The sequence below is a fragment of the Eptesicus fuscus genome, chromosome 20 (genome assembly GCF_027574615.1).
Source record: "Eptesicus fuscus isolate TK198812 chromosome 20, DD_ASM_mEF_20220401, whole genome shotgun sequence".
Classification (NCBI taxonomy): domain Eukaryota; kingdom Metazoa; phylum Chordata; class Mammalia; order Chiroptera; family Vespertilionidae; genus Eptesicus; species Eptesicus fuscus.
In genome coordinates, this window is record NC_072492.1 from 37,790,530 (window position 1) to 37,812,833 (window position 22,304).

At 47.0% G+C, this 22,304-nt stretch overlaps 1 protein-coding gene across 2 annotated transcripts in view; it reads right to left on the bottom strand.

Moving 5' to 3' along the window:
• Positions 1-18,189, bottom strand: part of MAP3K14 (mitogen-activated protein kinase kinase kinase 14) — a 42,125-nt gene extending 23,936 nt beyond the window's left edge. The window contains exons 1-2 of one of the 2 annotated variants that reach the window (XR_008554723.1): positions 18,100-18,189; positions 2,379-3,671 (exon numbers count right to left, since the gene is read on the bottom strand). The gene's annotated coding sequence lies outside the window, so the exon portion shown is untranslated. Of the gene's footprint in view, positions 1-2,378; positions 3,672-18,099 lie in introns of those variants that run through there. The other variant, XM_008149240.3, reaches the window with a different exon arrangement.
• Between the last annotated feature and the right edge of the window lie 4,115 nt (positions 18,190-22,304).

Below are 22,304 nucleotides of genomic sequence, written 5' to 3' on the forward strand. Positions count from 1 at the left end.
AAAATAATGTTTAAAATTTTATCTTCAGTGTTGATAACATCTCTAAAATGTATCATATTTCACTTCCCTGTTTTAGTAAGTATGGTGAAAACACCAGACTAGGAACCAGAAGATAAGGGCTTTAGCCTTGGCAACTTAAACAAAAAAAAAAAGCCGTGGGACCATTTTTGTCAAATGAAATCATACCTTAACTCCCAATATATAAAAGAGCTAGAAGCATGCAACTGATATGTAACTCACATTGGAAACAGCTTCTCTGGCCCTGCCGTTGAGGTTCAGTGGTTGAGCGTTGACCTATGAACCAAGAGGTCACGGTTTGATTCCCAGTCAGGGTACATGCCTGAGTTGCAGGCTCGATCCCCAGATGGAGGTGTGCAGGAGGCAGCCAATCGAGGATTCTCTCATCATTGATGTTTCTGTCTCTCTCTCTCTCTCTCTCTCTCTTTCCTCTCCCTTCCTCTCTCAAATCAATGAAGACATATTAAAAAAATAAAAGTCACACAGTCACAGGGTGCAGAGGTGAGGCTTGCTGCCTAAAGCTTAAGCAGGCTGCCCAGTTTCTTCTCTTAGTGTCTTTGGAGTTATTTTGAGGACCGAATGAGGTAGAGTACAGAAACGCCAATTGGTTTGCTTGGCCAATAGAAGATACTAAATGAAAGGTCACTCCCTTACCCTTCACCAGGCCCATAAATGCTGCCACTGAGACAATGGTACTCCTCTGTTTCAACACCATATAGTCAAGATGTCGAGCCTTACTTAAGCCATACATGAGCCTTGGTTCTCTGAATATAGAGGAAATAAAAATCTCCATCTTATAGGGTCATCTTGAAAATGTCCACTGAGGGGCCAGGGCAGACCAGGGCAAATCCCTCTCATGACTATTTCATCTGGAAGTAAAATCTGTTCTTCTCTGAATGCCCAGAGGGGATAAATAGCAGAAGTAGAATGACTCAACTTCCTTAATAAGATATTAGTTGAAAAACCAATCTTATTCTGATGCTTCCTCTTTTGAGCTCCAGCTTGCCCAGCCACTAGGCCACACTGGGCCAGCCAGTGCCTATCAAGAATGAGGGTGGGTGGGGGGGCATGCGTGGGGAGGGGTTTGGGATGAGAATGGGGGGGGGGAAGATGAGGACAAATATGTGATACCTTAATCAATAAAGTAATTAAATGTAAGAACCAAAACCATAAAAAAAAAAAAAAAAAAGAACGAGGGGCTGTGCAGGAAGGGGAAACAAGGGCCGGCGTCGAGCAGAGCGAGCTGGCCTGGCGAAAGTCATCTGGGAGGCAGACACAGCGATCCCCATGCACGCTCAGCCCTGGCTCCCGTTCTGCCCTGCCTACCCATGCCCCCTCCTCCCCCAAACCCCTAGTCCAGCCTCTGTCCCAGCCAGACTCCTTTCACTGGCCCCAACAGAGCAGCAATGGTTGAGCCTCAGATTTTTTTCCTTTTGCTCACCTTCTTGCTCCTATAGAGAAGGTCTTCTTTCTTTATTAATATCTGTCCAGATATCACCTGTCCTTTATAACGTATCTCCTCAATGAAGCCTTTTGTGTTAGGCTCCTGCATTCATTCAACAAGTGTTCACTGAATGTCTCCTAAGGGCCAGGGACTGTAATAACCACGACCAGCCATCAGACGTCTTCAATGTACTGGGCACGTACTAGGTGCTTTATCTACATTACTGATGAACCTCCCAGCAACCGGCAAGGTCGGTTAATACTGTTCCCATTTTACAGACGAAGAAACTAAGTTTTCAAGATATGTTACCTGCAGAAACAATGAGGCCAATTTATACAACTAGAGCATCTAACATGGGGTTAGGGCTAAAGCTAGGACACACCTGGCCCTTTCTCCTGGGACTCAAGGATCCTCAGTTCCTTTTTAGGATAGAAGTTTGTTGGCAGAGGTACCTGGAACAACCAGGAATTGAGCAGTATTACTACCCGTGTGGATATCACTACCCTTATTTTACCCACAGGCTCTATCCACGGTCGGTAATAATTTCTTAGCCTGTGGAGGCATAAGAACGAAAAAATGAGAGATCTCATCAGTAAGAGCTGAATCGGCCAAAAATTGGTCAGATTTTTAGTTGACTTATATTAGTACATGTTCCTGGAGATTCTGATTTTTAACTTGATTAATGTTAATAGGCTATTTCATTTTCTTAAAACAATTAAAAAGAAACTCACACACAATACACAAACAAGAGTTCTAGGAAAGATGGTGCTACCTTCATTGAAAGAACCACTCACTGAAAAGGTCAACCCATTAAATTAAATTAAAAAGTTAAAAATAAGAAAAAAACCACTCAAGGCAAGCAGAAAAGTAAGACAGAGAAGAAATGGGATGTAAGAAACGATGGCAGGCACAGGAATCAGTATGATATGCTGGTCAATTTAATTAACAATTGAATGTTAAAGAAATTAGTTTAAAACATTTAAATACATTAAGTTCTAGACAATATAAATAAGGAAGAAGGATTGAGTGGGCGGTTCCATGGGTAAAAAGTGATAAGAGCCTTGCCTTTAATGGAATTTACATGTCAAAATGTTTACACTTCATTAGAAAAAATAATAGCTATATAGGTGTGTTAAAATTTAAGAATAACTAACTATAAGAATAGAAATACAATTCAGAGTTTCCAAACCAGAAGGGTAAAAAAGTAAAAATAGAAAACTTGATTGCTCTGACAAAAGGTAAGGAGAAGAAGGAAAAAGGACAGAAGGTATAAAAGGAAACACAAGTTAAGGGGGCAGAGATAAGTTGAAAAGTTACCAAACAATAATCACAATAGACAAAAATAGATTAAGCACATCTATTAAAACACAGCCAATCAGATAGGTTTTTAAAAGATCCAGCTAGATACAAAACAAAATTACACAGAAAGTTTGAAAATAAAGGATGGAAAGAGATATCCAGGTCAATACAAAACCATGTAATATTAACATCAGACAAAATACTTAAGACAAAAAGATATAACCATCACTTATATGTACGCCCAATAAAGGGCCTCAAAATCCCAAACTGGTGGCAGGCTGAGGCTTTATGGATGAGTAAAGTCTTGGCTTCAAAGTGTCCTGTCACACTGCAGAGAACTGCAGGATCTTACAACAGCGTTCTTTGAGCATACATTGGGTCTGCTGGGTGTTGGGCCCTGTGCTGGGCGCTGGGGATACACTGAGGAAGAGGACACAGTCCCTTGAGGAGCTTACAGTCTACTGGGGGAAAGAGACAAGTAGTCAGAAAACCAATACAATACAGCGATGCAATGACAGACACAGACACACAGTAGTTGCCATGAGAACACACGGAGGGACATCTGGCCCAGCCTGGTGGGCGTCAGGAAAGGCATCCTGAAGCAGGTGATGCCCACACTGAGTCTCAATGGTGAGCAAACACTTCCCAAGGAAAAGGAGAGGGTATTTCAGGTAGAGAGAATGGCTGAGGTTAAGGCACAGAGTGAGTGAGTCTATGTAGGAATCACAAACAGCTCCAAGTTGCTGATGGGCAACTTAGGTCAGGAAGCCGAAGGCAGGAGATGAGGCTGCCGGTGGAGTTCAGGTACCAGATAATGGAAATGTGCTTGGTGCTGATACATCTCCAGAGGTTACATTCTCAGAAGAGAGAGAGGCAGAGCATTCAGGGGTAGAGTTCCAGATGGAGGAACCTACGGGGCAGGGGCAAATGGTGGGTGCTGGGCATGAAATGAAAACCGTGTCATTGGGACAGGATCTTCCCCCACCTCCCTGGCCTCGGCTGACAATATTACAAGTTATAGGCATCTGGGAGGCTTCATTCTTTCCCTTAGGTGGAGAGCCCGAGTGGGCACTGGGACCCAGAAGCAGATATCTGAGGAAGGAGGAAGGAGTACTCTGATGCAACGCAGCTGGAGGAATCTCCAAACCTGCCTCACTTGCCAGCTTGAGTTCTGCTTCCCAGGAGAGCAATTTCTGCGTAAGCATTTCCCATTAAGGAGGCTATGAAATGTGAATGTACATTAATCATTAAAACCTCACAGATCAATTATAAATAAGAAAGCTGCCATGCCCACAAAAAGGCAGTCTCGCTGCCAATGCCATAGGTCAAACTGCCCGATAAATGAAATGCATGGAATAAAATTTATGACCGTCCTTCAATTCCCACCACATGTAGGAACATTGCTGTCAACAGGCTCCTTCACATGTTTAAGGCAATCACCTGATGCCTATTCTATCAGCATAGGTCTTACCCACGTCTGCTTCCCCCCGACCCCCTCCCATCCCACCCTGATGCCGAGTTAAACTTAAAACCTCATGTCCTTAAGATAACCTCAAGCTCAAAGACATCTATTGGCTCTGCACGGCTTATGGGCCCAGGCCCAACTCTGTGGTCCATAATCTGTCTGACCACTATTTCCCTAAACACAAGGTTTGGCTCTGGCCAGCCTGATCTCTCCACACGCTGCTAGTTGCTCGAATCTACAGGTCTCTAGAGGAGTGTGGCACGTCCTTGTGTGGGCCGCCCTGCACATCCTGCTTGTCCTTCACAGGTGAAGTTCCGGCCTTCCGCCTCCAGGAAGTCCCTCCTGTCAGCTCCCCTGCATGGCCTCCTTTTCCGACTGCTTTCAGCACTGGGTCTCCTCATTTTTTTCACCCTCACCCTGGCCCTTAACCACACCCTTACTCCCTTTAGTCATCAAATGAAATAATGTAGATGCAAGAACTCTGGAAACAATACAGCATTATGCCAAGAGAAGACAGACATTTCTGTGTGTACAACTCAGATTTGCAATCTAGGTATGGGGCAAACAGTAATACGGATAAAGATGCACAAAGAGGTTCAGTGTATTTTTATAATAGTAAAAAACTGGGGGAAAGTCTAAGTACAGGGGAAGGATAATTATGAAATAAATCCTGCTACATCCATTAAAATTGCTTATAAATAATTTTTAACTATACGGAGAAATGCTAACAGGATACATTTATAAAAATGCACACCTAGCGCAGACATACAGCAATGTCTCTTCCTTGGAGGTGTTTAATATCCTTTATACTTTTCTAATGTTTCCACTTTTTTTCAGTGAGCATGTATTCCTCTTCTCAGTGTTCATTTTTTCACAGATGGTTCCAAGTGGTTAAAAAAATACCGAAAGGATATACAGTGACAAGTGCAAGTCCTTTTCCCCCTCCCCCATCCCTCTGAAGGGATCCCTGTTACCGGTTTCTCATATATTCCTCCAGAGAGGTTCTCTTGGTCTGGGGTGAGAACTGAGGAGACGTCTGGCCCACCTCTGTGTGTGGGACTTAATAAGCAGGTGGTGACTGCCTCCCCTTCTCCCCGCCCCCTTGCGCACACACACCACTCCCACAGGAAGCCTCACCTGATTCTCTGTGGCTGGCGAGGAGTTCTGGCAGCAGGGCCACTAACGCAGAGGGCTGGAGATGGGCAAGCTCATTCCTCCCGGTTTTGGTTTTCATTTCACTCCCCTTTTTGTTCTCTTCTGGGGACTGTGGGTTTTATCAGTAATGACTCAAGTAGGAAGATGCTCAAAGATGGCTCTGCCTGCCGTCCTCACTTCTGATGGCCACTGCTTCCCTGCTTTTATTTGTAATCATCCACTGCCAAGTATACACAGTGGTCACAGGCCTGGGTATAAGAAATGCTCGTGGGCACGGGTGGCCCCACAGAGTGGGAAACAGCAGAACTGGACCTGAGAGAAAACCACCAGCTCCTCCCTCACTGCTTATGTCAAGGGGTGGGATCTGAGGGCTGGTCCCAATCCGGGAAACCTGAGAGAGGCAAGTTTTCTGGCTAGTCTCTCCTACCTTTCTTATATAATATATGACCCTGCTTTATTTTGTTTTCAATCGCAAAGATAATACTTGTTCATTGTAAACATTTAAACAGTACAAAAGTGGACAGAGAAAGAAATCCCCGTACACCTCCCTCCTCCCCACAACATAAGACATACTTAAGTTTAGCATAAATCTTTTTTGTTCCATTACTATATATATACAAACATATAATTTGGGACTATTTTAAAAATAAGCATGAGCTTATCCTATATAATAAAAGCCTAATATGCAAGTTGACTGAACGGCAGAATGACCAGTCACTATGATGTGCACTGACCACCAGGGGGCAGACGCTCAATGCAGGAGCTGCCCCCAGCCTGCAGGCCCCAGGCCAGTCAAGGTGGGTGCCAGTGGGGGGGCCCCTCGATCGCTCTGCTGGTCACCCCACAGATCAGCCCTGATCACTGGCCAGGCTTAGGGACCCTACTTGTGCATGAATTTCATGCACCAGGCCTCTAGTACATACATAATATTCCATAGTTCTAGGTGATAAATTCCTGGAATTGGAATTTCTGGGTGACCCTTTTCTCAGTGGGCTCTCTCTTCTCTCTTGTTTCTATGTGTCAGGGAAGTAGGCAGCATCCATCAGTCAAGAACAGGTGGTTCCCAGATATGATATTTGTTAGAAAGATATCCTTGCCCTCAAGGTGCTTACAATCCATTTGGGGAAAATGGGTGGATGGATAAATAAATGATAAAGGAATCACAAAATGATATTGGGATCAGAAGGGCCGTAGAAGTAATTTATTCCAATATATCACTTAATTCTGAGGAAGGGTCATCTAGCTATGTAACAGGTTGGCCTTGGAATCAAAAGATCTCATTCTTGCTTGGAGGGCATGGCTCAGTGGTTGAGCATCTACCTATGAATGAGGAGGTCATGGTCCAATTCCCAGTCAGGCCATATGCCCAGGTTGTGGGCTCGATCCCCAGTGTGGGGAATGCAGGAGGCAGGTGATCAATGATTCTCTCTCATCACTGAGGTTTCTATCCCTCTCCCTCCCCCTTCCTCTCTGAAATCAATAAAAACATATTAAACAAACATTCAAATCTTAGCCTCTTTGCACTCTGGTGTGTGACCATGGGCAGGTCACTAATCTGATAGTCAACTATCTCACCTGTTAGACAGGGATCTGAAACCTACATAAAAGGATTTTAGGGGATAATTAAGTGTAAGAAACAATGTTTATATGCCCAATACAGTGCCTGGCACATAGCGGGTGCTCTATGAACAGCAGAGCCTCCAGTGAGATGGAAGCTGTTATAAGATGAGCTGTCCTTTCCATGACTGCCAGTGCCAGTTCTTCGAAAGTCCTTGCCTATGCAAAGCTGAAACCCACCTCCCACAGCTTCCAGCCAGCTGCCCTAGTGTCAGAAGGAAGATCTGGAACAAACACGATCAAAGGCAGAGGGGAGAAACCAAGAGCAGAGGGACAGAAGTGGTCAGGAAGAAAAGGGCAATTCATGAAGGAGAATGTTCTTTGAAGAGCATCTGCACACGCCACCCCGCTTCTCTCTCTGCTGGCAGTGCCTCAGCTCTAATGGGCTGAGGAATGACTGGCCAGTGCATGAACCAGGACCCAGAATTCCTTGGCAGCTAGAACTGAAATTAATTGTTTTGTGGACATCTTGGGTGTTTTCAACCATCTGCTGCTAATGTGTATACACAATTACATGCTGGTTGTTAATAAAAATAATGACAGCTATTGTTGGTTGTTACAAATTAGGTAATACATGCATTATTTTTCTTATTTTTTAAAATCCTCACTGGAGGATATGTTTATTGATTTTAAAGAGAGAGAGAGAGAGAGAGAGAGAGAGAGAGAGAGAGAGAGAGAGAGAGAGAGACATTGATGTGAGAGAAACATTGATTGGTTGCCTCCTGTATGCACCCAAACTGGGATTGAGCCTGCAACCTAGGTATATGCCCTGACTGGGAATCAAATCCATAACCTGTTGGTGTACAGGACGACGCTCCAATCAACTGAGCTACCCGGCCAGGGCAGCATTATTTCTTGCATTCTCAAAATAACTCGGTGGGCATGGCACTAATATTCCTCCCTTTATACAGAGGAAAAATCTGAGGCTTAATAGGTCAAATAATATGTCCAAGGTCACACTGCAAGGAAGTGCTAGAAGCAGGATTTGCACAAGGGACTCTTTTATGTCAACCACCATACTCTCAGCCACGACACTGTATCCAATTTCAAATTACCAAAGTTTTAAAAATTGGGACCCAAATGCAGAAGCTGCCATAAGCCAAAGGTTCATTAGTGAGAAACCCAGGAGGAAGCATCTCAATTTGGAAGCATAAACGCAGCCAGCCTACGTTCTGGGAAAAGCAACATTAGAATGGGGAGCAAAGCCTCCAGGCTGGACATGCGGCAGGCCTGTGTTCCATGCTCTGGCTGTCCAGCACAGCTGGCCCATACCAGGGACCAATTCTATGACAAATTTCAAATTTGCCTTTCATGTTATAAAACCTGGTTCCAGGCTTTTTGAGCCTTTTTTGTTTGTTTGTTTTTGGATTTTGTTTTTTATAGCAAAACCTTGTGTATCTTTGCTATCTTCATAAATGTGGCTAGTATTTTGTCTCCAGGGCTCCTGACTTGGGCATTGTATAAGCTTGAAAAGAAACGTGTGACAATAGCATTTTCAATTTAACTTTCAAATCCTTTGTATGAGGAGAGCCAATGGCATATAGAAAAGTTGCCATCGGGGCATCATTGATACACAGACACAATTATGCAATTGGTATGCAGGAGGAAGGGGGAGAAAGTAGTATTGAAGAAAAAACTCAACCACACATATACTGCAATTTATACAATAAGCAACAAGGAATTTTTAACCTTTTGCACTCGGATGTCGAGTGTGACTCGACACGGTTAGCATCGGTAACAGCTCGAGAAAAAAGCAAGCGAGTGCAAAGGGTTAATGTATGTTATATAAAAATATTAAGTGTCACTGAAATTGAAAGGTTGGGTATTTTGTGTAACTGAGTATTCTGGGCTGCAGTATATATTGGTCGGTCAATAATGACCAATTTCCAAAGATTAAAGTGCCATAACTGCCCTAAGCATGACATAAAGTCAGGCAAGACACAACCAGCTTTCTTTGATGAGTCAAAATGCACTTCTGGATCTTGCCAGCCTGAGGTCATCATTACAAGCAATGTTTGGTTGTGAAAAACTGCTCTCCTTATGTAACCTTCTGGACTGGATTCTGAGCAGGAGCAGTTCCCTGGGCTACGGTCAATCCACTGTAATAAACCACTCCCCTCTTCTCTCGGTTTGTAACTCTGGATTTCCCAGGTGGGACTGGCTGAAAGCAGGGTCTACCTGTATTCAAAGAAGATGGAGAAACACAGGCCCAGCCTTCCTGTAAGGGAGGAGGCTTTAAGTTCATTGTAGTTACCGGTGACTGGTTCTGAAATTGAGGAACTAGTTTGAGGAACTGCAGAACAAACCAAAAAAAAAAAAAAAAAAACCACCCCAAACACTGGCTTTCCACAGAAAGCATGGAGGCACATGGTACAGCTCTGCCCTTTGGCAATGGAACCCTGACCATGGCCTTGTTTCAGATGCTGCCCAGCACACCCTGTGACAGACTGGCCTTGAATGACCAGCTTGAGGATGTGAGCAGTAGGCGTGCATTTGACACGTCCCTTTACAACAGAGGTTCACATTCTTGTCTCCCCCAGAAGGGAGAAAGGGCTTGGGACCTGTGGTATGACGGAATATTCACAGAGGATCGCAGACCAATTCCTTGTTAAAGGAGGGGAACCATGAAACAGCCTGTGGTTCTCTCATCCTCTCTCGGGCCAGCAGGGCCTAGAAGGAGTGTGGATTCTGGTCTTGTACTTTCACTCCATAACAAATACTTAGCCAGGGGCTACCGTGCTCTAGGTACTGTGCTGATCAGAGAGATGCGTCGGTGACCAGGACAAAGTCCTTGCCTCCACGAAGCTTGCACCCTCGTAATGCTGGAAAGGCCTTCCTGGAGTGCTGAACCCAGTTACTAAGAAGCACTGTTGCCCGGCCAGCATGGCTCAGTGATTGAGCATTGACCTATGAACCAGGAGGTCACGGTTTGATTCCCAGTCAGGGCACATACCCGGGTTGCAGGCTTGAACCCCAGCGTGAGGTGTGCAAGAGGCAGCCGATCGATGAGTCTCTCTCACCATTGATGTTTCTCTCTCTCTCTCTCCTCTCTCTCTCTTCCTTCCTGAAATCAACAGAAATCTATATTTTTAAAGAGAAGCACTGCCATGGATCAGGCCACAGACCATTTGCCTATGGATCTGTCTCAGAGTGGCACCAAGCACATGGGATTTGCTAGTCTGGTCACTGCCCTCTCAAAAGCAGCCTGGAAGGCCAGGATAAGTCTGCCATGTCTTTAATAGTTGGCTACTCATTGTCTACGTGCCTACACTTCTGCAAATGACTCCTTTCCCCTAGAGTGCTGAAGTTCCAGATTGTTCTCAAGCTCTTATTCCAAGCTAAACAAGCAGTACAAAGCCCCAAGATGAAAGAAATGCTGAGAGCGTTCCTGCCCAGACACCTGCTGGATGGGGAGGGGTGCTCTTCCCCTCTGAGGAGCTCTGTGTGAGTTAGAGCTGGGTCAGGCTGGCAAAGGAGGGCCATGGCGCGTGGTGCCTTCCTCGCTCCTCTCCAGCTCCCACAGTCGTGGTTCATGATTCAGCACCTGCAATGTGTCTGCTTCCATGTCCACTTTCCTCTCCATGGCCAGCTCCTTGGGGGCAGGACCTCAGTTGTCCTCATTTTTATATTCTAGCACCTAGCCGAGCCTGCCACATTTGATACGCTTGACAAGTGTTAACCGAAGGAAAGAATGACTGACACACTAAGGAATAAATGAGTGCTGAGATTTAAGTATCCAGTCTGTCCAAGCACCCGGAGAGCTGGAGGGGATGAAGCCAGCTCCCTGCACAAGGTATCAGCATGATATATTGTGACTGCACCCCAGCAAGAAGGTATCATGCAAACTGGCTCCTGAGCCACCCTTGTCATCCCCTTGTCTAAATGCCGACCTAGAGACCCAGTTATTTCCACTTCCTTGAGAAATGACCCTTCTGAACTGAACAATATCCATCTGGGCTTGGATTTGGGTATACATGCTAGCTAGGAGGTGATACACAAATCTTTGCCTTTGACATTTATCTCTAAGGCTATTTCTACTGCTCAAAGTTCAGCATTTACCACCAGGACTGTTGAGCATGGTCTCAAGGACACTGATTCATCCAACTAACTTCCTGGGTCAAATGAATCTATTTCTAATCTTCATTAGCAATAACATCCCCATTGGAGGCTGGCGAAGCTCTCCTTTCTTCCCAAGCCTCGCAGCTGTCCCTGGTATTGACCAGTAGACTGATTCTGGCCCAGTGAGAGAAAATGTCAATGTCAGCAGGTGGGTGGGTGGTGGACCTAGGATACAACAGCTCTTTGTACTTGCAGGGGCCACCATCCAGTTATGACATCATGCTTTGCCCACAGGAAGAGCCTCTTCAATGAGAGGAGCTTGATGGATCCAGAAGGATGACGCTAACTATTCTGGCTCTTCTAGCCACCTGCATGCCACTAGCAACATGTCTCTTCTTCACAGGACAAAGATAGGGCAAAGATAAGAGATTCTTGGTGCCCAGTGGGTTTGTGCCCTTACAATCATTCATGGTAACTGAACGCCCACTTTAGGTAAGATACTGCTTGGCGAGGTAGGCAAGTGCTCTACAGGTGTAGGCAACCTTTGAGACTTCCTGGTAACCCTGCCCAGAATTGTATTTTCTTATCAACCTTGACCTTCTTTTGGTTACATGAACTTCATGGTACAAGAGAGTGTCAATGAAATAGCTTTCTGTTTACTTTTCCTTAGACCCAGAGCAGCTGCGGCTCTGGCTCCACCCTTCCCAGGTCTGCCAGAGCTTGCAGAAAGGCTGAGGGTGATGGGGTTGGGGTGGGGGAACAAAGCAGGAACAAAATACAATTCCTGCCTCAGGAGTAGTTCCTTTGTTCAGTGGCAGCAAAGCACGGTGTAAAGAGCCTGGACTTTAGTCAGTTTCAGTCATTAACTAGCTGTGTGGCTTTGGGCAACTCGCTCAGCTCCCTTCCATTTACTCTTTTGTAAAAAAAAGAAAAAAGGAGTGAGCAATGGTAATGATCATTTCCAGCCCATAATTCTTTTCTTTTTTAAACCTCAACTGAGGATATTTTTATTTTTTTTTCAGAGAGAGGTAAAGACAAGAGAGAAATATCGATGTGAGACACATCGATGGGTTGCCTCCTTCATGAGCCCTGACCAGGGCCCAGCCGGGAAGGAACCTGCAACCAAGGTAGGTGCCCTTGACCGGAATCAAACCCGGGCCCCTTGAGTCCACAGGCTGCTGCTTTATCCACTGAGCCAAACCAGCTAGGGCTCCAGTCTGTAATTCTACTAGCACTTTCTTGACAGAGCAGTTAAGGCCACTTAGCCATGCCCACCCAAAGTGACTGCTGGTTAGCCCAGATTGATGGCGTGTGCACCAGGGGCTGAGGAAAGCTTGTGACCACTTGCAAGGTAATACTAGTTCTTTCCCTGTGGTTTCAATAAAGTCAAGGCCATCTTGTGGGTGACCCTCTACCACAGAGTCTGAACAAACTCTTTGACTGAATGGACACCTAGTCATGGATTTAGTGGTAAGAGGGTCATCAGAAGCCATAGCAACCAGACATGTGCGGAAGGGATAGCTCAGGAGTTCCTCTGCTGCTTCTCTCCGAGTTCACACAGTGGCTCTAGAAGTGTAGACAACCTAGGTGGTGGCAGGCTTGGAATTCCAGTTGCCGGAAATGCAGGATTCAATCTAGCCTTTCCAATCACTGGAACTCATCAGAGCCTCCAACTCAGGTGGTGAAAAGCAAGGCAGGTAGAAAAGGGTTCCCCCAAAGGTCTTTCACACCAAAGAACGGGTTATATCTCTCTGCTCTTTGCCAAGGGGTTTCCCAGCTCCACGGAGCCAAAGCTCCCCTCCTGCTTCTTTGCTGACGGTCACTGGAAGCTGGCCATCTTTTCCCCTCAAGGTGGCTGGACTCACTGCTGATCTGACTCTGTGCCCTATTCACATGACCTCGTGCCAGGGGATCCATCTCTCTTGCAGTCAGCCAGCCCTGGGAGCCTCTCTTTGCTTCTGTATCCCTGCCTCCAAAACCCTTGGGCTGAAATGAACCTGGTCGTGGGCCGAGGGCTTCTCCACACGGGCCAGTCAAGACTTCCTCTGCAACTGTGTTGGGTGGATCAATCGCCTGTCACCTACACCCCTGCACGGGTGACTCACCTTCCAGAGAAAGTGCTTTGCTCACCTAAGCAAAGCTGCCTGGAAAATGACGAAGGGGCCTATCAAATGCACTCTGTGGGGCCAACCAGCTACTGAGCTGGGTCCAGACACACTCCACCTCTCACCTCCAGCCTGAAGTCAAGTGTGGAGCTGCCACTCCAGGCCTGCTGGTTTCATTTTCATCTGAACATGATGCTTGACATCCGGTGATCTATTTTTTCTAAAAACTAGGTTCACTTTAGAAATGACTCTTTGGCCATCGAGACAGCTTCCCCAGGAGAAAACAAATTGTTATTTAAAGGGAACAGCAGCCTGGTAGGAGCCTATATTTTTGTTTTGTGTTAAAAAGAGGGGAAAAAGAATTTAGAATGTAATGTGAAACTTTTTTTCCCCTTTGGGTGATTTAAAGGGAACTCTGCAAGTCTGTGACTACAGATCCAGGGCCCTCAGACATTATATGCCAGGCACTGAGTTTGCCTGAGGTCACACAGATAGTAGCAGATATATTTATAAGAGGAAGGAAGGGTGAGCCGGGGGTGCATGTAGTGGTGGGAACCCTACCCCATAGAACCAAAATTTTCCTCCTAGTCCCCTGAACAAAGAGGAACAAGTCCTTCCCTGCCTGCACGGCTCAGTCAGTAGTTGAACCAGGGGGTCACGGTCCAATTCCTGGTCAAGGCACATGCCTGGGTTGTGGGCTCGATCCCCAGTGTGGGGTGTGCAGGAGGCAGCCGATCAATGATTCTCTCTCATCACTGAGAGAAAAATGACTTTTCTCTCCCTCTCCCTTCCTCTCTGAGATCAATTAAAAAATATATTTATATTTATATATAAATATATTTTTATATATAAATATATTTTATATATAACATAAAATATATATATATATATATATATATATATATATATATATAATGAAAGAGGAACAAATCCTTGCTGACTTATCTTCTACACAGTATTTTCCTTTGTCACCCCCAGAGTTAAGGTTGGGACCCACTCCACCACATGGAGGACACAGAAAGCCCTAGAAAGGCCCAGCTGGTGCCTCTTGCTCAGAGTCCTGGGAGGGCGAAGGATACCCATGGTTTAGAATCACCAACTCTGACCAGGGAGAGCCTGGGCCTTTTAGGCTCATTGGGAGGGTGGTGAGGGCATGGTTTAGTGTAAGGCAGGGGCAACTTGACAGCTAGAACCTCCTGACAAGAAATGTCACCCTGGAGGTCTTACTGAGAAAATGACTCGGCCCTGTTAGGCAGTCTGACCCGTCCTGACATCATCTTACAGAAAACAGGTCTAGTCAATGTGGTAATTGGCAACTACTGCTACTGCTATTACTACTACTCTATCACCAACAACATTTACAGCCAAACAATACCATTTACAGCTGTCGTATTCTGTGGCTTATTATATGCCAGGCACTGAGTTTGCCTGAGGTCACACAGATAGTAGCAGACCTGGATCTGACCCAGGTCTGTCTGACCTGACAGCCTAAACCCCTCCATTTGACACAGAGACACCATGGACTTGCTATATTGCTCTGGATATATCACTTCACCACTCTGCCTTAATTTCTGCATCTGTAAAATGGGGCTGAGCATAGGATATGCCATTCATCTGTCAGTCTTTTAATAATAAATTATGAATAATTGATATTGATTAATAATTGTTAATGACATATTAATATTAATACTTTTTAATATATACAGCTAGATAAATAAAGAAGCTACCCTGGTTTAGTTACATTCAAAACTGACATGGGGGGGCGCAGAAACAATATATCCTTTCATGAGTAAGTTAGTAGAAAAGGTAGTGAACTTGATGTCAAGAAATAAGGGTTTAGATTCTGGGCATGACACTGATTTCCTGAGTAATCTCATCCACTTTATTTCTCCTTATGAGATTTTACTTTCCTGACCTTTGTCCATGTCTCTCTTTATAAGAGTATTGTGAGAAAAACACAAAAAAATAGCTACTAAGTACCATTATTCTTGATGCCATATAATTTCAAGGGATTTCTATCAGGAGGAAACGGGAGTAAAGGATATAAAATAGCAAGAAGGGAAGAGAATCACTTAAATTAAAATACAAAGAAGGGCGCACAGGTCACTGAGGAAAAATGACTTTTCTCTGCATTGTCACTCAGGTAGTAAGACAAGCCCACGGCTAAGGACCCTTATCCAAACACTGCAATGTCTTGCTCAGCTCAACTGAAATGTTGGATTTGCCCTGCGTGTGGCCTTCCATTTCTAAGCTACCGCTTTCAGCATTTCAGTCAGCATCACCAAGTACATGCAAAGCTTTCACACATGCATCACTCTGAGTGCTCGCCCTCTCCCTTAAAGATGCTCACCCCCACTTTTCCCTTCCTGGGGATCTTGGCGTGCAGAGGCCAGAGGGGCTGGCTGATCTTTAGAGTCCCCCAAATCCACTGACATGGAATTGACCCCCCCTCCCCACTAATTTCACACCATGCCATGAAAAGGGCCCGTAATGTTCACATGTTTCCAGTTTAACTGAAATACTAAAATGGGGCAAACAGGAAGCATCAGACACAACTGCGGTAGTGACTTATTAATCACGAAAGCAGAATTTTAGTTGCCTTTTAACCTTTTGCCGGGGGGGAAAAACAGCTTTGAGAGGATGGAAGCCATTGGTAGAATATGCTGCCTAGATGTGTTATCAAGCCGACTTTTACTTTTAATTTAGGACTGAATTTGGCTTTAAGATTTCTTCACTCTCCACCTAGAAAGAACATCCATAAGTCAACCAGCATGAGCCTGTCAGCTCTTGATCACTGCGGGCAGACCTGTTAGGAAAGCTCATGTGCTATCCATTGAGACAGGAAAAAAAATAGGAAATTCAGAGTGACTTCACAGGCCAGAGTGATAAGCCATTGCTGAGGGTGCCAACAATGAAGAAAACAACCTGGGAGGGGGCTTTACCTCAGTCACATCTCCCCAGATCTCTCAGCAGACCCCGGCCAAGACGAACGATTATCACGCACCAAAAAAAGATCACAGCAGTTGCCTGGAGTTGGACAATCTACCAGGACAAGCTTGCTTCTCAACATTCAATGATATACAAACACTCCAAGAATATCACAAAGAAGTCAGTGTTCAACAGGAGAACCAAAATGAGGAAGCAAACCTCCATCTGTTGAGGGGCAACGGCCAACCAGACATTTTTGTGTAATAGATGAAGGCTCATTTTGGCAAGGTCTCTTGTCTGTGGCGCCACTCCCACAAGCTCTAACAGACAATACGAGGGGCAACCCCCTACCACCCCTCCAAAACTGCTCCTTATATTCCGAAAACAGAAGATGGCCTAAAGTTTGGCAGCGTATTGCCTGATTTCACAGAAGTGCCAGGACATATACCTGGATACATATGTCTAAAATTAAAGTCAGAGGCTGTTCGGTTTATTTTGAGACCTTCTGAGAAGTCACCACGCCCTTCAAAATAAATGAGGATGTCCTAAAGGTGTCTGAGAAATGCAGAGGTCTGGCATCGCTGCACCAAAGGAACTGACTTTGACATCGCTTAAAAAAACGCCAAGAGTAAATCCAAACACATCAGAAGCAAGACAAGCGCCTGTCCACCTGTCCTCTCGCGTTCAGAGCATAAATACCACACCAAACACTTCTCCCTCCTTTCCGCATCTCCGTCCCAGAACGTGGTCCTGGTCCAGGGTGAAGAGCTGGAGAAGATTCTAGTGTCCTAGGCTTGAGTCCTCACCCCAAGTCCTAGCTACTAGGCTTTAGGCATTTATATATGCCCCCTCCCCGCTCAGGTGCCTTACCTATAAGAGACAACGTTATCTATCTTATCACACGGGTCTGGAGGAAAAAGGAGGTTACAGGTATGAAGATACGAAGTAAAAAACACGTCACTCATGTTAAGACATTATCTCCTTCTAATCTTTCAGAAGGACCATGTTTCTAGTCAAGGGGTTTTCAACATTCTTCCTGGAATAAACTTCAGACTGCTATTTTGCAGTAGGCCCCACCTCTCATCATTTCATTTTACTTGCTTTTGGAGTTCCTAACCAAGTCACTGTCTCTCCACTTACCAAAAACTGAATTGTTACCTTTTACCCCATTCATCCTCTTCCCGACCCTCCCCATACTCACTGCCCAGTCCATCCTTGAGGACGGAGAGCAACATTTTAACTTTAATAAGGAAGGTACCGCTTTTTTTTCTGAAGTTACCCAGCATCAAGGAGGCTCCTGGCCAGGGACAGGGGACTCTCTGTACAAGTGGCCTCTTTCTGCCCGGTGACAGTAGCTGCAGGTTGCCAGCGGCCACAACGGGCTTCCGAGATGGAAATATTATATTTGAGCCGCCAGATTAAGTCCCCAGGAGTCCGGGGAAGCAGGAGGATGGAGTGGCCAGCAAGCTCCGCTGAACGCCAAGGGCAGGTTCAGCTCCTTCTCCCCGCCTGGGGTGTGTGATCCGAGAACTTCCCAGGGAAGGCCGGAGGGTTTCACTGACAGGGCAGAGAGGAGGCAACGCGGACCGGGAGCACTTGTGCACCAGACACCTTCCGCCCAGGCCGAGGCGAGCCCCCACCCTACGGAGCACCCAGGGGACTGGGCAGCAGGGGCCGGCCTGGCGGGGGGATAGCTGAGCACAGGGGAAGCCGGGTGTTGGGGAAAGGGAAGCAGGGCGCCCGCGCGCGCTTCGGGCGAGCGTGTCGCCTGCGGGGATGCGGGGCGCGCACGGCTTGCGACCGTGGCCCTTAGAAGCGGGGTGAGGCGCGCCGACGACGAGACCCCAGGGCCGAGGGCCCGCACGCGAGTGGACTCGTCCGATCGAGCGCGCCGCTGACCCCCACTATTCTAGGGCGGCGGGCCCGGCCGCATCCCGGTCCCGGGCTGAGGGGCGACCCATCCCCGGTGCTCCCCGCTCCGAGCCCTGGGACCCTGCCCAGTCACCTACCGGCCGAGCGCCGACCTCCCCAAGCGGCGACTGTCGCGCTCCACACGCCCTCGATCTCCCGCCGCCGGCTGCCTACCGCTGTTCTCGGGGCCCACGGTCGCCCCGCCCCCGCCTCGGGCCCCACCCCCTGGTCGCCTTCCCGGTCGCCCCCGGGGCCACGCCTCCCCCGGCGGCGGCAAATTTGCCTGGGTTCGCACCTCCTACTCTGGCCGCACCTCGACCCTTGGTCCCGCCCACTCCGCCGATCTAACCAATGAGATGGCGCGTCTCGGCTAGCCTTTCGTACTGCCTCTAGCAACGATTGGTCGCGAGGGCTCGTTTCCAGAAATGGGCACCATTTCCGGACAATGTTTATAGTGAAGACGTCGGTGGGCGGATGGATTGACAGAAGGCGGAGGCGGCGGGAGTTTGGACTAACCACACATGCGCTCTCGGCTTATGGCAGGTTTTTTTTTTTTTTCACGGGTTGCGTTCTTCGGAAGGTTACGGGAAGTAAGAGTGAATGTGCGCATGCGTGGGCACTCCCAGGCTGGGACTTCGGTTGCCTTGGAGACGGCGAGGCGCTCTCCCTACTTGGCCAAGTTCTGCTTTTTCTGCTCGAGGTCTAGAGGGCTGAGGCCGGTCGGGGCGGGCTGTGCGCGTGTGGTGGTGCTGGTTGGAAACATTTTTGTTGAGCACTTACTCTGTTCAGGGCTGGAGAGTTCCCTCGCACTAGTAAGACAGGTTCCAGTTCCTGCCCTCGAAGAGCTTGGGCAGCCGAAGGCCTACCCTGGTCAGACCTGTGTGTTGAAACCCAAGCCTGATGAGAGCGGGTGGATGGCATGGTGCAACCCCATCCCACAGCCAGGGAAGCAACGTGGTGCGAGCGCTGCGCGAAGCCTCTCCTTGGTGGGTTTACAGGTTACAGAACCAGGAAAAAGACTATACCTTGACCCATGCAAAAAAGGACCAAGGTGTCCACGGTGCTTCTTTCCAAATGCGAGGGTTAGGGGGGGGGGGGGGGCAGGAGGCATTGAGGGGCGGTATGGATATTTTTTTCTTTTCGAATATTTGCTTATCTGTATTTTCATTGATCTTGTATTTTATTTGTAATAAAGGAAAAAAAAATCCCAAACTTTGAAAGTTTGCAAAATGGAAAAGATATGTCCCTACCTGGGCACCCTACCTACCCCCCATCAGTGGTCCACAGCAGGCAGGTGTGGTTACTGACTAATGGGCCCTGTTCAAAGCTGTTTGGGGAATAAGGATCATCTCATCACTGGAAGTGTTGGAGCAAAGACCTGCTCAAGACCACTTTTCAGACATTCCTTGGTAGTTCAAAGCCTATTTCTGGTGATCTACACCCAACAGACATCTCCCTTGTTGGGGTGTAGGAAAGACCATTCATTTAGGCAAGGGTAAAAAACTCATAACCTAAGGGCCTTACCAACTCAGTCATGCCATAAATATACTTTGTTTGGCTAGCCCAATGTGTGTGTGTGTGTGTGTGTGTTTAAATTTGAATTTGAATTTGAATGCCTTAGGGTAGAGCCTGCAGTTTCTCACAGCCCCTGCCCTGAGGTCTGACACCCAACCGTTTAACCTTATGTCATCTGTCTGGATCCTGAAGCATTCCAGATTGTGGCCCTGATAGAGCCTTGCTTTGGAGCTGAACAGTCTCTGGTGCATCAACTGGCTGTGCCACTGACCAGCTTGCAAGATGGTGGGCAAGAAGAAAGCTGGTAGCTCCTAAAGCTCCTTCGAACCCCTGGCGTTTTTTTTTTTTTTTCATTTCGGTGACTCAGGGAGAGGCGGAGCGTGGCCAGATGGTGCGTTACAGGTTGGTATCAGCAAACCTGGGTGCAGAGCTTGCCGCTCTCACCACCTGTTTGCCTCTGGGCATACCACTTCTCAGGAAAGACGTGGGCACAGGCCCAGATCTGCAGATGCTCCCTGGCTCGCTTTTGCATTATCCTTTCATCACCATTCCTTCGTTAGGATACCCAGGGCCCGCATACTTTCCTGACACTTCTTTGGGTCCCTGCCTGCCCACATCCACTCTATCATGATTATCTGCTTTACATCTATCCATTAACACTAATGTGTATTAGTGGGGGAGAGTGAGCACGTTGACTCAAACATGCAGCTCCCAAGAAGGGATTTTCTCAGCAGGCTGCCGAGGAACAAACCACTAGAGGCTCGTGAGGAAGGTGATATGGGATGAGAAGGGTCTCAGGATTTCAGCTATTTTTTCTCAGGCCTTGCCAAACCCCACCATGTGTGGGGTGAGGTGAGACACAGCGCTACACCCACTCTGAGTGAGCAACCTTGACATGCTTGCACCTTCTGGATGGAGAGCTTCAGGGAAAAATTACTTCCTCCCAGTCCAGCCAGTTAAGTCACGACAACCTGAGAAGGCTTCTAGCCCTGAGTCACTTGTGCAGCCTCAGCTCTGCTTTAATAAAAATAAACCAACATTTACTGGGTGACTCACACCTGGAGCAGTGAGCCAGGTTCTCAGCACTAAAGGATTTCCACCTCCCACCTCAACGGTTCACGTCTGGAAACAGAAGGGTAAGATTGTGTCCTTCCAAAAAGAAGAGCAGCTTCTGTGTTTTTGAGAGTTTACAAAAAATAAATCAGACACTTCTAAGTGCTTTGTGTGCTTAACGTCTGAATATTCACTCTAGTCCAGGGTTTCCTAATCTGGCACTCTTGACATTTTGGATTGGATGGGTGGGTTTTTTTTTTTTTTTTTTTTTTTGGGGGGGGGAGTTGGGAGAGTCAGGAGGTGAGAGGGACTGTGATATATATTGTAGGATGGTTAAGAGCTTTCCTGGCTTCTGCTCACTAGATGCCAGTAACATCATCCCCCTCACCCCCCCCTCCCCAATCCAGTTGTGACAACAAAAAATGTCTCTAGACATTACCAAAATTGCCCCCAGTTGAGAACTCTTGCAATCTAACCCCATAGAGTTGGTACTATTATTATCCCCACTTCTGAGGCTCAGAGAGAACTAATTTGCCGAAGGTCATTTTACTGAAACAGAAGACCTGGGATTCAAACCAGGTGTGACCCCCGGGTCCCTGCTCTCCTGCGTATAGGACTCTACAAAAGGTCTTTGGACTTTAAGGAGTCCATTGCCCATCAGTTCTATACAAGAGTAATGAAGGATGAACAAATTTTGTGCCTCAGTGAGAGAATGTTATCCTTGGATCATTTTCCCTTTTCTGCTTGCAAGAAAGGAAATTATATTCTGGTTTTTACTGCCTTAGTCAGCACGGTTCCTGGTGTCCAGCCATGTTTAGTGAGAAACTAGTTAATGAATCATCAGAGTGTCTGTGGACCTGAGGCCCCAAATTCCTGTGAGATCCTAGAATTACACTTGAAAAGAACTCAGATGTGAGATCAGAGATGATGTCACTGCCCTCCCTGGCTTGGACCTGCCCCATTGCTACCACCCAGTCTAGAGTTATTTGGAGGGGCAAAGAGGCAGGAGAGGAAATGGATGTAGGAGGCAGTGGTGTGCTGGAGCTCTCTTCCTACTCTGCAGTCAGTGACATTTTCATGTTGGTAGCTTGAAATCAGAAACGATAGGAGTATTTACACCATGGAAATTGGCAAACAGTATAAATCAGGACTACCCACCCTCAACCTGTTAAACATTTACCAGAATACCATTGCATGCAGATTCTGGTCTCTGACCGCCCCCCCTCCAATTCTTCCCCCTGACCCCGCCATGGGGGAACATGGTAAACTGTAGAACTATCAAAGAAGAGGAGGAGCCATGTGATGTGGGTGAGGAGCCAATCTCCTCAAAGGATGGAGTTGCCAGGGTGGGGGTCTCCATGCACTTGGAAAAAAATACCTTACTAAGACCAGGTCCTGGACTTACCTTTCTGAGACCCCTCCCAACTTTGAAGCCTTCTTAGGGAGCCCTGGGTTAAGATGTGACTCAAATTCTTCTCACTTCCTCGTGGGTTATCTCTTCCAGTATCCTCTCCACATCATCCTCAAGCCTTCTGGTGGATTTATTCACTGCGGCTCGAGAGCCGCGGTTTGCCGACCACTGCCTTACATAGTTGGCCCAACCTTTCTCTCCCTCCCAATTCCCAAGTCTCTTGGTCCTCCTTGCATCTGTTTCAATTGCCACTTTCATGTACCCCTTGCAGTCTGGTTTCTGGCCACCACTCCTTCTCTCCCACTAAATGCCTCCTAGCCAGAT